Here is a 15,599-nt window from a genome sequence, read left to right as displayed (position 1 = left end):
TGGTCCCCCGCCGCCCACCCTGGTTGGGTTGTTTTCTGTTTTTGGCTGTTTTTTGTGCTTCTGTTGGGCGGTCTGGAGCCCGCCCTTGTGGGGGGGGGGTACTGTCACGGTCCTGGGTCGGGTCGACCCAGCATTTTGAGTTTCTTATGTTTTGGTTTATTTTTGCATTATGGATTGGTTATTCTCTGGTGATACTGTTTTGATTACAATTATATTCTGATTCTTTAGTTATCTGATGATGATGTTGATGACGATGATGATTATGTCTGGTTTAGGTTTTGTTATCTTGCCCTTATGTTTGGTCTAGGTTGCCTGTGCTTGGTCTTCTCTGCCCGTATGTCCCTCTGTTTGTCCATGACGTCATTATGCCTGTTTACGAGTCTGTTTCTGTCTGGCGTGTGCTTCCTGTCTTATTTTGTAGGTCTGTGTCCTTTGTCAGTGCGTTCAGCTTTGTGCTCTCCCTGTCTCGTCAGTGTAATCAACGTCAGCCGTGTCTCCCAGCTGTTTCCTCTTTGCTCCGTTCACCTCTTGTATTTAGTGTCTGTGTCTTCCCCTACTCGGTGTCGCATCGTTAACGTCTGTTCACCCTCACTTGCTGCGTGTTTAGGATTTCCAGTCCTCCTGCATCTCTGTTTAGAGTTTTGTTTGCTTTTGTGAGTTTTATTTTATCTTGATGTTCTGCTCCAGCAATAAAGCTGCATTTTCTGTCTAAACCTCGTGTCCTGAGAATCCTGCATTTTGGGTCCACCACTCCTGCCTGCCTGCCACACAGCCGACCATGACACTTAATGCTACTTGATGTCAGTGTTGCTAAGCATACGGCTGAAACGTACACTGATACAAATGATTGATTAGAACAACTTTTAGTTGCCACTATACGTGTCACAGTCCGGGGCAGCGGCCGTGTGAAGAGTGGAAAGGAGGACTCAGATGCAGCACTTACTCAGATGTGAAGGTGATTTATTGACAATACTGAACATAAAGTGGAGATGGCAAACAGAACTAAGGACGAACTAAACTGGGAGAAACTACACAAAGGGAGTGGCAAACCTGAACATGAAGGGAGAACAGCAGGGAGAGCACGCAGGGGATTACACCAGGTATGAACACAGAGGATGAACACAGACGACGCGACGAGGAGCAGAGGAAATCACACACTATAAGTACACAAAGAGACACTGGGAAATCACACACAGGTGGGGGAAACAGCTGGACCTGATTAACCTGACGAGACAGGGGAACACTAACACCAGGGACCAACAGAGGGAGCACAAACCCAGAACCCAGTGTCTAAAATCCCAAACACAAACCATCCCAAAACAGCCATGAATAATAATGAAAGTAATAACAATAAAGAACATAAACATAAAGTCACTGAGTCATGGTCGCAGGACCATGACAGTACCCCCCCCCTCAAGGGCTGGCCCCCGACAGCCACAGAAACACACCACCAGATCCGGGCGGGCGGCAGGGGGCCCAGGACGGAGGGACCGGGCCAAGACCAAACACGGAGGCCCCAGAGTCCCAAACAAATGTTCACAAAAAAAAAAAAAAAAACTCACAGGGGAGCAGAGTCCAAAACACAGTTCAGGTGGCCGGCCAGGGGCCCGATAACACAGGAGGCCAGGATGGGACAGTTCAGGAGGCCGGCCACAAAGAAGGCCGTGGAGGCGCACAAAAGGTTCAGGAAGCCGGCCGTGCGGAAGGCAACGGCGGCCACTCAGGCGAAGAGGGTCCGGGGACCGGCCGTGCGGAAGGCAACGGCGGCCGCTCAGGCGAAGAGGGTCCGGGGGCCGGCTGTGCGGAAGGCAACGGCGGCCGCTCAGGCGATGGCTGTCTGGGGGCCGGCCGTGCGGAAGGCAACGGCGGCCAGTCAGGCAACGGCGCCCGGCCAGTAGCCCGGCCAGCGGTCCAGAAAACGGCCGTTTAGCTCCAGACCCAAACGAGGCTGGGCCAGGCGAGGCTGAGGACACGGAAGCCGGGACCGCAGCAGGCGGAGATGATGATGCAGACACGAAGGCAGGACCAGAGGATGATGCAGACACGAAGGCTGGACCAGACGAGGCTGATGAGGACGCTGAAGCTGAGGCTGGACCAGGCGAAGCTGATGAAGACGCTGAAGCGGAGGCTGGACCAGGCGCAGTGGGTGAAGATGAGGATGCTGTGGCCGAGGATGCGGGCACGAAGGCTGGACCAGGCGAAGCTGATGAAGACGCTGAAGCGGAGGCTGGACCAGGCGCAGTGGGTGAAGATGAGGATGCTGTGGCCGAGGATGCGGGCACGAAGGCTGGACCAGACGAGGATGGAGACACGAAGGCTGGACCAGGCGATGCTGAAGCAGAAGCCGAAGCTGGACCAGGCGTGGATGAAGCTGGAGATGAAACCGGACCAGGCGTGGATGAAACCGGGCCAGGCGATGAAGAAGCTGTAGCTGAAGCCGGGCCGGGCGAAGCTGACGCTGTAGCTGAAGCTGGGCCAGGTGAGGATGAAGCTGGACCAGAATCAGGCGAGGATGAAGCAGAGGATGAAGCCGGGCCAGGCGTGGATGAAACCGGGCCAGGCGATGAAGAAGCTGTAGCTGAAGCCGGGCCGGGCGAGGACGAAGCTGTAGCTGAAGCTGGGCCAGGCGAAGCTGACACTGTAGCTGAAGCTGGGCCAGGTGAGGATGAAGCTGGACCAGAATCAGGCGAAGATGAAGCCGAGGATGAAGCCGGGCCAGGCGTGGACGAAGCCGGGCCAGGCGTGGACGAAACCGGGCCAGGCGTGGACGAAACCGGGCCAGGCGATGAAGAAGCTGTAGCTGAAGCCGGGCCGGGCGAGGACGAAGCCATAGCTGAAGCTGAAGCTGGGCCAGGTGAGGATGAAGCTGGACCAGAACCAGGCGAGGCTGAAGCTTCAGGCTGAGGCGTGGCAGTAGCAGGTGGTAGCGCTGCAGGTGATGGTACTGCAGGAGGCAACGCTGCAGCCACAGGTGGAGAAGCAGCCACAGGTGGAGAAGCAGCCTCCTGCTTCGCTAGCTGGGGGATCCTCGGGCCCCCCAGCCGACGTGGCAGTCAGTGTGGCATGAGGCTGGACGGGCTCCTCGGGCCCCCCAGCTAGCGAAGCAGGAGGCTGGACGGGCCCCCCAGCGAAAACAGCCGCAGAACCAGTGGGCACCGGGGCCCCCGGCACACATGAAACAAAACCAGTAGGCACGTGGGCCTCTGGCACACATGAAACAAAACCAGTAGGCACGTGGGCCTCGGGCACACATGAAACAAAACCAGTAGGCACGTGGGCCTCGGGCACACATGAAACAAAACCAGTAGGCACGTGGGCCTCTGGCACATATGAAACAAAACCAGTAGGCACGTGGGCCTCCGGCACACATAAGGAGGGCTGCAGCTGCGCAGAGCACTGACCCTGCTCAGGCAGTGACAGCCCGGTGCAGTTCACAGCTGGCATCTTGGCCTCCAGGGGTCCAGAGTAAGCTGAGGGCAGTAACCCAGCCTCTGGGGAAGCCCCGGAGTGAGCAACAGTCTCTAATGTAGCCAGCTTTTGAGGAACAGGTCCGTAGTGAAACAGTTTGTCTCCCTGCTCAGAAACAGCGGTGGAAAAACAGTGTGAAAATTGTGGCTTAAGGGAGGCTAATGGTTGAGCTACAGACTGGGAAGCTTGTGGTTGGACACAGAACTGAGCCGGAGAATGGCAATAAAGTCCTGGCTCAGAAGGAGCGGCAGAAACACAGTCTGTCAGTTTTGCAGCGGGTTTGTACACGCCCACTTGGGAAGGATCCGTTACCACGAAGGTAGGTAAGCGATCCATACAGTCTCCCATCCTGCTCTGAATAGCCCCAGAAAACAAAGTCCCGGAAACTGGGGAAAGCAATGCATCCCACTGACTCACCACATCGGGCTGCTCGAAAGTGAATGCAGACGGGGGGTGAAGTCCAAGGTCCAAAAGGAGAAACTCCCGCTCCCACGAACAGAGCGAGTCCAGCAGCCATGGGAGACCGGTCACCAGACGCTGTAGCCGCCTCTCTATAGCGCGCTGGGACGTGCCACCCGGGCTTTCCAGCCACAGGTCGATCAGCTCCTGTGTGGCATCAATGAGCGTCTCCCGTAGCTCCCTGGACGGATTAAGCGCTGCTGGGTCCATCTTGTGGTCGCGTCGTACTGTCACGGTCTGGGGCAGCGGTCGTGTGAAGAGTGGAAAGGAGGACTCAGATGCAGCACTTACTCAGATGTGAAGGTGATTTATTGACAATACTGAACATAAAGTGGAGATGGCAAACAGAACTAAGGACGAACTAAACTGGGAGAAACTACACAAAGGGAGTGGCAAACCTGAACATGAAGGGAGAACAGCAGGGAGAGCACGCAGGGGATTACACCAGGTATGAACACAGAGGATGAACACAGACGACGCAACGAGGAGCAGAGGAAATCACACACTATAAGTACACAAAGAGACACTGGGAAATCACACACAGGTGGGGGAAACAGCTGGACCTGATTAACCTGACGAGACAGGGGAACACTAACACCAGGGACCAACAGAGGGAGCACAAACCCAGAACCCAGTGTCTAAAATCCCAAACACAAACCATCCCAAAACAGCCATGAATAATAATGAAAGTAATAACAATAAAGAACATAAACATAAAGTCACTGAGTCATGGTCGCAGGACCATGACAGTACCCCCCCCTCAAGGGCTGGCCCCCGACAGCCACAGAAACACACCACCAGATCTGGACGCTGTTCAGTGTGCCCACCCCGAAGGCCCTATGTGTCATGAGAATGAAAGTAATGAGAGAGTCTAAACTGTGGAGGAAAACTAAGGTACAGGCAGCCATGAGGGGGGAGAGAAGGAGGGCCTCCCTTGCACCTCAGTGACACACCTGCATCCCAAGCCCCTGCGTGTGTGGAGGGGGGAGGAGCCAGCTTCCTCGCTGACCACCAAGGGCAGGGAGGCGCAGGCCCATACAGCCCATGGCTGCAGCACCACCGACGCCCAGGGTGACCCATCCGACCACCCCACTCTTTTGTCTCTTTTAGCTAGGTGCTGTTTTTAAGCTTATATGATTCACAACTCAGTCTTCAGTGGCTTAACAAAATAAAAACATTGCTCTGAAAATGATCAAGTACAAGTAATGGAGTCTAAATGAGTGAAAAAGCAGCCAATGTCCAAAGAAAAACCTTTAAAAACCTTCAGAAGACCTGGAGAACTATTGATCAAGACCACTTTATAAAAAGTAGGAAAGACAAGAAAGTATGCTCACACTTTGGAAGCAAAATATGAAGAAATGAGGAGAGGATCAAGACTTTTGCACAGTACTTTGTTTGCATTTTTGTTCCTTCTTTACAAGAAAAAAAAAAGCTTTGTAATCCTCTGCGGATGATAAAGGCGAAGGATACCAAAGACAATGAAACATAATAATGTCAGGGCACGGATTAACCTTTTGGCTTGTCAAACACTCGAACAAATACGATTAATCACACACAACACTCATATTAATATCCTAACTTGGCGTCAAGGCCCTGCTGTGATTCAGACATACGGTGTTTATCATTACATCCAGCCTCCAGGTAAAGCTGTACAACTCAGAGCACCAGATGGGTAAACCTTCTTATAACATCTGGTCCTCCAAAGAGATTAAATCAAAAGGTACATAAAGTGCATGAAATCACACAGAGCGAAGTTAAATTTGACTTTTAATCAAAGTCTAATCTTTCTTTATATTTTACACTTTGCCTGTTCATGAGTGCCATTACAAAATCTCAAAACGAATGAACCTTCATCTGACGGTGGATCCAGTCCGGGAAGTATGCGACGTTGCCGTAAACACCCGGTGCATCCTGCCCAGCGTGCTGTTCCCCCCAAATGCTGTCACCTATGAGCCACCATACTCCATCCATCAGGGACACCAGAGGGCCGCCGCCGTCAGCCTGAGACACAGTTCAGGAACAAACAAAGGGCAATACTAACTTACAGTGACTTTGAGAGGCTACATGAGGACTTTTGAGGACAGTTTTAGGTCTTTCATGGATTTCTGAGGTCAGTGAAAAAGCTCTAAATCATCCAAATAAAAGGGGATATAATAGTCAGCTGCCTCCTCTGGGCTCTAACTGTACATTCACTGCTGACTGTATAAGTGGATTGTTACCAGGCACAAAAACGAACAGTTTATTTAAAACGGTTGCTGCACACAGAACATAGTGCTGGACTTGTTTGAGAGCGCCGCAAAAGCAGTTACATAAGAGCATGAAAATGTTTTGGATTCTTTGATGAACAAAAACTGCTTTTATGCGACGGTCTGTTTGGACTGGCTGAACTGCAAACACTATTGGAGCGCATTGTTCTGAGTCTGCATTCAGAGACTCCATTCCCACTAAAACTGAAGCATTGTAACCTCGAGGTGGGTCACACTGTGGACCTCTGACACTCAAGGACACTACACAGCTAAACTGATTATCATATCCTGGGATATCCTGTTCGTGTAGGCGATGAAACTGTTGCACTCTGCAGCATCTATGAGAGACACCTGAGCCTCCATCAGGTATGGAAAGACAGAGTCTGTCAAAAAACAAACAAACATAAATTAATATATAAAATAACGCTCACACACTCTCCTCTACGTTCAATCACTTGACAATGAGTGCAGGACTTTGATGCCATCTAGTGGTAGTAGGCGGCAATGAGCACCAATACTGATTCACTAACTACAGCTGCCTCACCATTTGCTCTGTGACCAAATCGTGTTATCCAGCACTTGTGATGAGCAGTGACTTTCAGGCCCACGTTTGGGAGGCACAGGTCCGATGTTCCTGAAGCCTACCAAGGAGTAAACATCTCTGCTGTAACGTGTTTAACACAGGACGAGCTGCTGCTGTTAACAATGGTGTCAATGTGTGCACTCTTACAGCCTCTCTGTACACAGACTGCCACTGTGTGAACAGCTTATTCACACAGAGGGTTATACTCAGCTGACAGCTTGCTAGTTTGCTAAATGTAACGCTTACTGAAGTAACAGTGCCAAATGCATCCACTGAGGATGTGCATCTTCCAAAATGTCAACAGGTCTCAACAAAAGTTATTTAAAACTTCTATGGATGCACTTTTAACAAAAACGCCTTATCCTAAAATATATGGTGCCATGACTGGCTAACAATGCCTGGTTATTAAGACTTCTGGTTGAGATTAAGGAACTGGGGGGGAAAGACAACTGATTAAAACATGTTAATATGGGATTAACTTTGCTGAGTCCAGCTTAGATTTATGCAGTAAATCTGTGGCTGTAAATCTGTATAAGACAAGATAAGATATACTTTACTTATCCCAAAGTGGGAATGCAGCAACTCAAGATTAGAAACAGCCTAAAAGTAGAATGAATATAAACACAAGCACAATAACATAATATACAATCTGGCAAAACAGAGATATCAAGATAAAACTACTATAAAGAAGCTAAACAGACTCATTGGCCACTTTATTAGGTACACATTTCAGCTGCTTCTTAAAGCAAATATCTGAATCATGTGATGTATATGGGTCATATGACAGCAACCCAATGCATTTAGGCATGCAAACGTGACAGGGTGCTGAAGTTTGAACTGAATGGAGAATGGGGATTTAATAGGTGATTTAAGGGACTTTGCACACGAGAGTTAACTCATATTACTCGTTACAATCAAATTATGCAGAAGAGCATCTCTGAATGTGCAGCACATCGAACCTTGAAGCAGACGGGCTACAGCAGCGGAGGGTCACACGGTCAGCTATTGACAGGAAACTGAGGCTACAGTTTGCACCTGCTCAACAAAATCAGGCAGTAGAAATGTTGCATGGTCTGATGTGAGCCAACATTCAAATAGCAGGTTCAGATATTTTCCTTTAAACCAGGGGTATTAAACATGAGGCCCAGGGACCAGATTTGGTCCAGCATTGACCTCAATCCGGCCTGCTGGATGGCGTTGGGAAAAGGAGGACATAAATGTGGGAATTTTAACTGTATTTTCACAAGTTCTACAGCTTTAATAAAAAACAGTACACCAAAGTAATTAACTAATTGATTTCTGTAACTTTATACATTTATTCTTACAATTTAAACCCATGCTGACAGATTGTTTTAGTTTACTAAAGCAGCATTTCTTCACCATGTAAGAAAAACTGAGAAATAATGTTGAAATCACCCTTTTTTTTGTCCTATATTAGGGTCTCTCATTTATTAAATGTGTAGGTAAAATTTTTAAACTTACAGAAATCAGATAAGATGAAAGTGGGCTGTATGTGGGCCGCAATATAAAAGACTGGTTTCTTGAACATGGCAGTGAGTTCACTGAACTCAAATGATCTCCACAGTCACCACATCTCAGTCCATATTAAATAATAATTAATAACTTCAATTAACTAAAAGGTGATTAAAATAATGTAATGAAGGGGCTCATCATAAGCACCTGTTATGTCCAAAGGTTGGGAGAGCCTCATAAGAGCAATGTCATTTTTCAGGGTCTGGCTGTTGTAGCTCTCATGAGTTATAATGCGACGCACCGAGTAAGCAGGGTTAAACAGAGGGCCTAATGGGTCCACTATCCCAGCATACTGCCCAGTCTGCAGGACTGGTGGCCCTGCAAAGGTGGGGGGTGACCAGCAGAGATTTGATTAAAGCTGGATCAAACCACGGTTACTGAAGGGTGGTGAAGGTGAAGGTGGAGGACTCACCAGGTCACACACTGAGCGGCGGTGACTATCCAGTAGGGGGAGACGATGGCTCCTCCACAGCGGTGAGAGCCGGCAACCTGGAGGCTGACTTGCCAGGGCACAGCCCCAAGGGAGGCCAGCTGTCCTGCAGAAGCCTTGCTGGAGTTCACCCTGCTTCCACAATCTGAAAAAGGAGGCTGCTGTTAGAGCATTCTACAGCTACAGGCTTTCAGAGAGACAAAACTCAACAACACACTGAAAAAAACCAGTGTGATTGCAAGGAAGAGCCTTCAGCTATCCTCAACTATGGAAACAACTCCCAGATTGGATTCAGGAGACAGACAACCTCCTGCTTTTAATATTAGGCTTGAAATGTTCTTTTTGATATGCTGGATGCACTCCACTATTACATTAAATCATTAGTAATTAGCAACTTTTGGTTCTCACTATACTTTGCCTGTCTTGTCTCTCTCTGCTCTCTTCTCTTTCGCCTTATCCCCAAACTGAGCCTTGTTCTGCCAGAGGTTTCTTCCTGCTAACAGTGAGTTCTTCGTTCCCACTGTCGCTCTCACTGAGGTTTGATATTGTAGAGACCCTACACTATTAGAAAGAAACCTCAGCTAACACACCGCTTTCTGTGATCCAGCACATGGTGACAGTGGGAAGGAAAAACTCCCTTTTAACAGGAATAAACCTTTATGTGTTTGTAATTCACTTGCCAGGTGAAAGGTTGCTGGTTTGTTTCCAGGGGGTTTACCTTATAATATAAAGCACCGTGAGGTAATTGTTGTTGTGATTTGGTTCATTTCTAAGAAAGTATAAAGACATACTAGTACAGTGCAATGTCAACACCATGTTGTTAGGACATGTACTTCTAAGGATGGGAGGAAAAAAGACATTTGGAATGAGATCAGGTTAATATCATATCAATATTAGCATTTTGACACAGGTTTATCATTACCAGCTCACTCACTGTAGGGCAAGTTGTTGCAGTATGGATGCCTGAGGGTTGAAGTTAGACTTCACTAGTAAGAATCCATCATTAGCATCAGCCCTTTGCTGGCCTGATTTAAAATACGTGCCCCTGTCAAAGAACAAATTGTAAAAAAAAAATTGAGCATCGCTTGAAAATCGTTCACAGAGCAGCTTTTGTTTCATCTCGGACTGAACTAGCTGAGCATCTCACCTGCTGTATCCGATGCTCTGGCAGCTTGCTCTGCCCTTCTCCTCGGTCCAGCCATGAGAACCAACAGATTTTCAGGCTTTACTCTGAGTCGAGTAGATCTGAAGCAGGAAACTGGAGCCGTGCAGCCTCACTGAGCACAAACAGCAAACACAAGCGATGACTTGGCATTTTGTCACAAGTGGAAAGTGGGTGAAGAGGCAGCCAGTTGAGAGTGAAGCACACAAAGGACTGGCAGTTAACAAGGGAAGATAAATGCTTCAGTCTACATATTATCTCCTTATCTCATCATGAGGAATATGGATGATTCCAGAAAAAACAAACCTATAAAAGCATCAAACTGTTCTGTTGTATAAACTCTGACCTTGTTTTCAAAGATTGGAAATCCAGATGAACAGAGTTAACTTTCTGGGATTCTCTCACCTTCTTTTATTGAGCGTGCATCAAGATAACAACTAATGAGGCTACCTGGGAACAGGTCAGCAGCACCATTGGGCGTAAACAGAGCGTCACGACTCTGTGAAGAAGTATGGTTTTAGAGGATTTTGGGGGGATTTCATCATCTATTGACCATAATTCAGAGAAGTCTCTGTAGGGTACACAGTTGAAAGCTGGGTTTGACACCCCCAGGTGGCACTGCTTTAAAAGCAGGCATGATCCTGTGATATAAATCCCTGCAATTGATCAGTTATCCTAAACACAAGTGTGATCCAAGGTAAACCTCGAGTCATGCTGTTGTCTTCTCTTGGCTCCAGCTCAGTTAAGATTGGCTAAGGTGAGCTAAAAATCTGTTCTGTGGGAATTTCCATTTTTTTGGAAATCCCAGAGAAGCTTCATCTGCTGGCTAATAAACAGAACGGATGATTGCATGGGGCACTAGAGCACACAGTGTGGGTAATTTACACATATGTGAAGGTCTCATTAGGGCTTAATAATATATTCAGCTTTTAGGGCAGCATAACACTTCCATGGAGAAGATGTCTTTTCCAGAGATGTCCTTAGTTTTGTTCATTTCTGCAAGACAATGCAAGGTGCCAGTAGTCCAGATGAAAAATGGACCCACTTGCAGTCCAGACCTGTCCCCCTTTGCAAATATTTTGTGCGCTATGAAACAAAAAATGCAACAAAAGAGGCTCCAAAATGAAATCTTGTCAGCGCGAGAATGGGAAAGCATTAAACTTCCCCCCCAAAAAGTCCACATTTCATTTGTTGTTTTCCAAGTTTTTCTTTTTTGGAAACCAGGTTCTTATCAGTGTGTTTCATTCAGCTTTATTGAACAAATCTAAAGGTGGAGGACAGAGAAGCTTTTTCTTCCCACCATGAAGCTGCTTACCACAGTTAGCTTCGTCCTGCCCTGCGGGACAGTCTGTAACCCCATCACACCACTGGGACTCCCACTTGCGGTTCCCATCTCCACATTTAATCCCATGAATACAGGATGAAGAAACTGGAATTGAAGACAGGAACCAGAAAAAAAAAATCAGTCTTCCAATCTCACTAATGTTGACTCAGTTCACTAAATAAATCCTTCACTTACAGTAATAGGCAAGGAGGACTCCAGCCACCAGCAGCAGCAGCAGCAGCAAGGAGATGACAGCAGCAACAGTGAACTTGATGCACCTGTGTTTGAAATCTGACAGAAGAGCACTCACCGTGACTGGAAACCCACTCACACCCAGCTTCACGATTACATTTTATACACAGAACAGTTTCTAATGAGACTTTTTGTTACAAGCAGTGTCCAAATGACGTGCCTAGTATCTGTACAGTCGTGTAAAGTATTCAAACTGTATTAAAAGACACTCAAATACCTTTGTGCTTGGGGATGGAGGGACTGCTCTCAGGTGGAGGCTTCAGCGCCACATTGTGAACATACTGGGGTTGAACATCTGATTCGGCGAGCGCAGGAAGTTTCATCTTCTCATATTCACGGATGAAGTGAGGACAAGCGTCCAGATACTTTTGGCAGAGCAACAGTGTTTTTGTAAAGTTACAATACTTAAAATAAATTGAAAGCAGGTCTTCTTCTCAAGGCTGATTAAATGCAGACTCACCGGATTGGTGGTCATTTTCTGTTTAATCATCTGTATTTTGAAAAAATTGAAATAAAATCCCCCTGTGATAACTCCAGCAGCAATCTTTCACTCAGATAATCTCATCCACATCACTGCCAGCACCTCCGGCATCTCCTCCCAGGCTCCGCTCTGCTCATTCTCACATGGATGCGATCAAATAAAGAGTTTGTATGAAAACTGTCACACCTACACTTCACACAGCATCAGTTTGTTTCCCTCCTGAGCACACAGCAAAGACAATGACGAGTTGGCGAGTCTAAACATGACACAGGTGTTATCTGCTTAAGTGTCAGAGCAGTGAGTGAGTACTGTAACACCGAGTGTGCAGTGGAAAGGTACTGAAAACATGATGTATAGGCAGGTAGACACAGCGTGTTTCAGTGATGCAGTGGCTGAGCGACAAGAAAATATGGAGAGGATATTTTAAAGTGAAAATGAAATGCATTAATCAGGCCAGCATGCTTTTGGATTGACTGCTTTTTTATTTATTTAATGATACAGTACTCATTTGACAAAGCAGCCTTATATTCAATGCACAGGAAAAGAACAAAAACATTTTACCTGATAATAAAGAACAGACATGAAATGACGCCTGGAGAAGGCTTTAAATGGTACTTCACATTCATACAGTCACTTAGCAACATTCACATTCATCTGGGTGAAACATAAAACATGCACAGCAAACATGTCAGCCTTCCAAACACACACACACACACACACACACACACACACACACATAGGAAAATATTTAGTATACACATCCAGAAATGCATACACTATTATATATTGTACATATATTTATTAGTTTCAGGTTGGCCATTCTTGTATTTTGCTCGTTTGTGTTGTTGTGTTTGCACATCTCTGTTGCTTGTGGGGCTCGCACACAAGAATTTCACTCGCATGTGCTGTGCCAGTGTGCCTGCACATGTGATGTGACAATAAAAGTGATTTGATTTGATTTGATGATCATTTCCATATTTGAAGATCACCTCTTCCCTAAAAAAAAGAAATCTACTGCCAAGGTTCTTCTCGTGGTGCGTTAGAGTCGAGGATGATGAAGACGCAGAAGCTAAAGCAATTTCTGAAACACGTTTAGAAGAATTTAAAAGTCGGGAGTAAACAATTAACTAAATTGGTGGTTTCAAGCTTTAAAGAGAAAATTCGGTTTATAGGTATTAACGTATTGGACCCACTTATCCCAGCACAGATGGAACCAGGCCATCCTGTCATTAACATGAGCTGTTACTTCCTCCATCCTATATATCTCTAACGTAATTTCCCACCATAATGACAAAGTCGGTATGTCTTGCGAGGACCATTTCTTTGTTATACATTTCTTACTTGCAACCAATAAAGCTCTTAACAGACATATGTCACTTTTGGACCAGTTCTGCGGTATACAGCCAAAAAAAATTGTCTTCATATCCTGAGGGAATGTACAGTTAAAAATGCCTTGTAATATACCATGAATGTCTTTCCAGTAAGTCCGTAGCACAGGACAGTCCCACATAATATGGGTGTGATGGGCTCCTTGGTATCCACAGTTTCGCCAGCACACGGGAGGATTCCCATCATAGTGAGCCTTTTGACATGGAGTGATAAAGAACCTTATCAGAGTTTTCCATCCGAACTCCCTCCAGCTTTTGGAGGAAGTACTCCTCCATTGCCATTCCCACATCTGAGTCCATTCTTCCCTAGAAATACACATCCCTCCCTCCTTTTCCCATAACATCTTCACATAATCAGTTGAGTGTGGAAGCTTATTCATAAAAAAATTGTACCAAAAAAAAATGAGTCTTGTGTCAACATCCCCACTGTACGCCTGTCTAAATAAAGTTACCAATTCCACGTTAGTATTTGACATCTGACCGATTGTTGTCTTTATATAGTGTCTTATTTGCAAGTATCGAAAAAAATCCTGTTTTTCTAGATTGTGTCTCTGTTTCAGCATGTCAAAACTAATAAGGTTCCCATCCTTTATCAAACTATCATATGTAGATAACCCTTTAGCAGGCCAGCTTTTAAAACGTGAGTCCAATTTATTCGGGGTAAAGTCAGAATCATATGCATACCATTTGAATAAAGCCAAATCCTGTTCAAGTTTGAATTCTTTCACGACTTTTCTCCATATATTAAGTGTGCACGACACCCAGGGGTTATGAATCTTGTCAATATATTTTCGAATATTCGAGTCCATCAGGACAGCTTGTATTGGGGAGGAAAATATATTCTCCTCTATAGTCTTCCAGTGTGCTTGGTAGCTTGTATCACACCAATTAACCACCGTTTTCAACTGAGCAGCCCGATAATAATTTTTTAGTGATGGCAACCCCCATCCTCCCACCTTCTTATGTAATTGTAAAGTTTTAAAACAAACCCTCGGCCGCTTCCCCCCCCATATAAACCGCGATATTATTTTATCCCATTCATTGAAACGACTTGGATCAATGGATATTGGTAGTGTTTGGAATAAATATAATATTCTTGGCAAGATATTCATTTTAATAGATTCAACTCGTGAGTGTAAAGAAAGAAAGGGGATCATGTTCCATCGCCTAATATCACCCACTATTCTCCTTTGTAGAGAACCAAAATTCTCCTCAAATAGTTTAGTTAAATCCTTGGGAATAGCAACTCCTAGATATTTCAATGATTGTGCTTGCCAATTCATTGGATATTGAACAACCATGTGAGCTGGGGGGTTGTAGTTATAGCTGAGAATTTGAGTTTTAGACATATTAATTTTATATCCAGAGAGTTTCCCAAATTTTTGACACAGATTCATCAGCGAAGGCAAGGAGTTAGTGGGCTGATCTAAATAGATCAATATGTCATCCGCATAACAAGCGAGCTTGTGTTCCTGTCCTGCAATAGTGATCCCCTTAATGTCTTTATTTTGTCTAATTGATTGTGCCAAGGGTTCTAAATACAATGCAAACAGGAGCGGGGACCAAGCACAGCCTTGTTTATTTCCTCTCTGCAGAACGAAGCTATTTGAGAGAGAACCATTAACTTTAATTCTTGCGGTGGGGTTAGTGTATAGTGTATAGTGTGTATATATTTTTTTTTTTCCCTTTTTTTTTTTTTTTTTTTTCTTTCTCTTTCTTTCTATCTGTCTTTCTTCTCGTTTTGTTTCGTTTTTCTCTTGTAAACTGTGTTAATTAATGCCTGTAATCATCTTTATGAGGTAATATTGTAGAAATAAAGAATATAAAAAAAAATAAATAAATAAAAAAAAAAGAAGAATTTAAAAGTAATATATTTCCAATACTGGAGAAAAAAATCATCATCTGGCATTAGTGTCAGCGCACTCATTCACTGTAAAAAATCAAACTTGCTTACAGTCATTTCTTTCACAATTCAACAATAAAAGCTGAGTTGCCCCATAAACTCAAATACATTAAGGGTTTCAACTAATCCTTTAACGTTTTGGAGCAAAAGTTGGTCTCAGATGAACTTTATTGCTGGCAAAATGAATGAATTCAAGTTTTACATGAGTTGAAGCTGTTGGCGCCTTTCTGTGCCTGAGCACGCATGCGCATGTCATATTTTTGGATACTACGGGGTCTACAATGCACTTTTGCAAGGACTGAAAGCCACCTGGCCGTCTGCCTTAATGCGAACACGAGGCTTTTTACGCCAGGAGCTGGATGCAGCTAAG

Source organism: Aulonocara sp. 'chitande type north' Nkhata Bay, linkage group LG14 (genome assembly GCF_057382095.1).
Source record: "Aulonocara sp. 'chitande type north' Nkhata Bay isolate Kocher_YH1m ecotype deep benthic linkage group LG14, A_spYH_male_GT1.1, whole genome shotgun sequence".
Classification (NCBI taxonomy): Eukaryota; Metazoa; Chordata; class Actinopteri; order Cichliformes; family Cichlidae; genus Aulonocara; species Aulonocara sp. 'chitande type north' Nkhata Bay.
The sequence above is the reverse complement of the archived record's forward strand: the minus strand, read 5'-3'. Positions refer to the sequence as shown.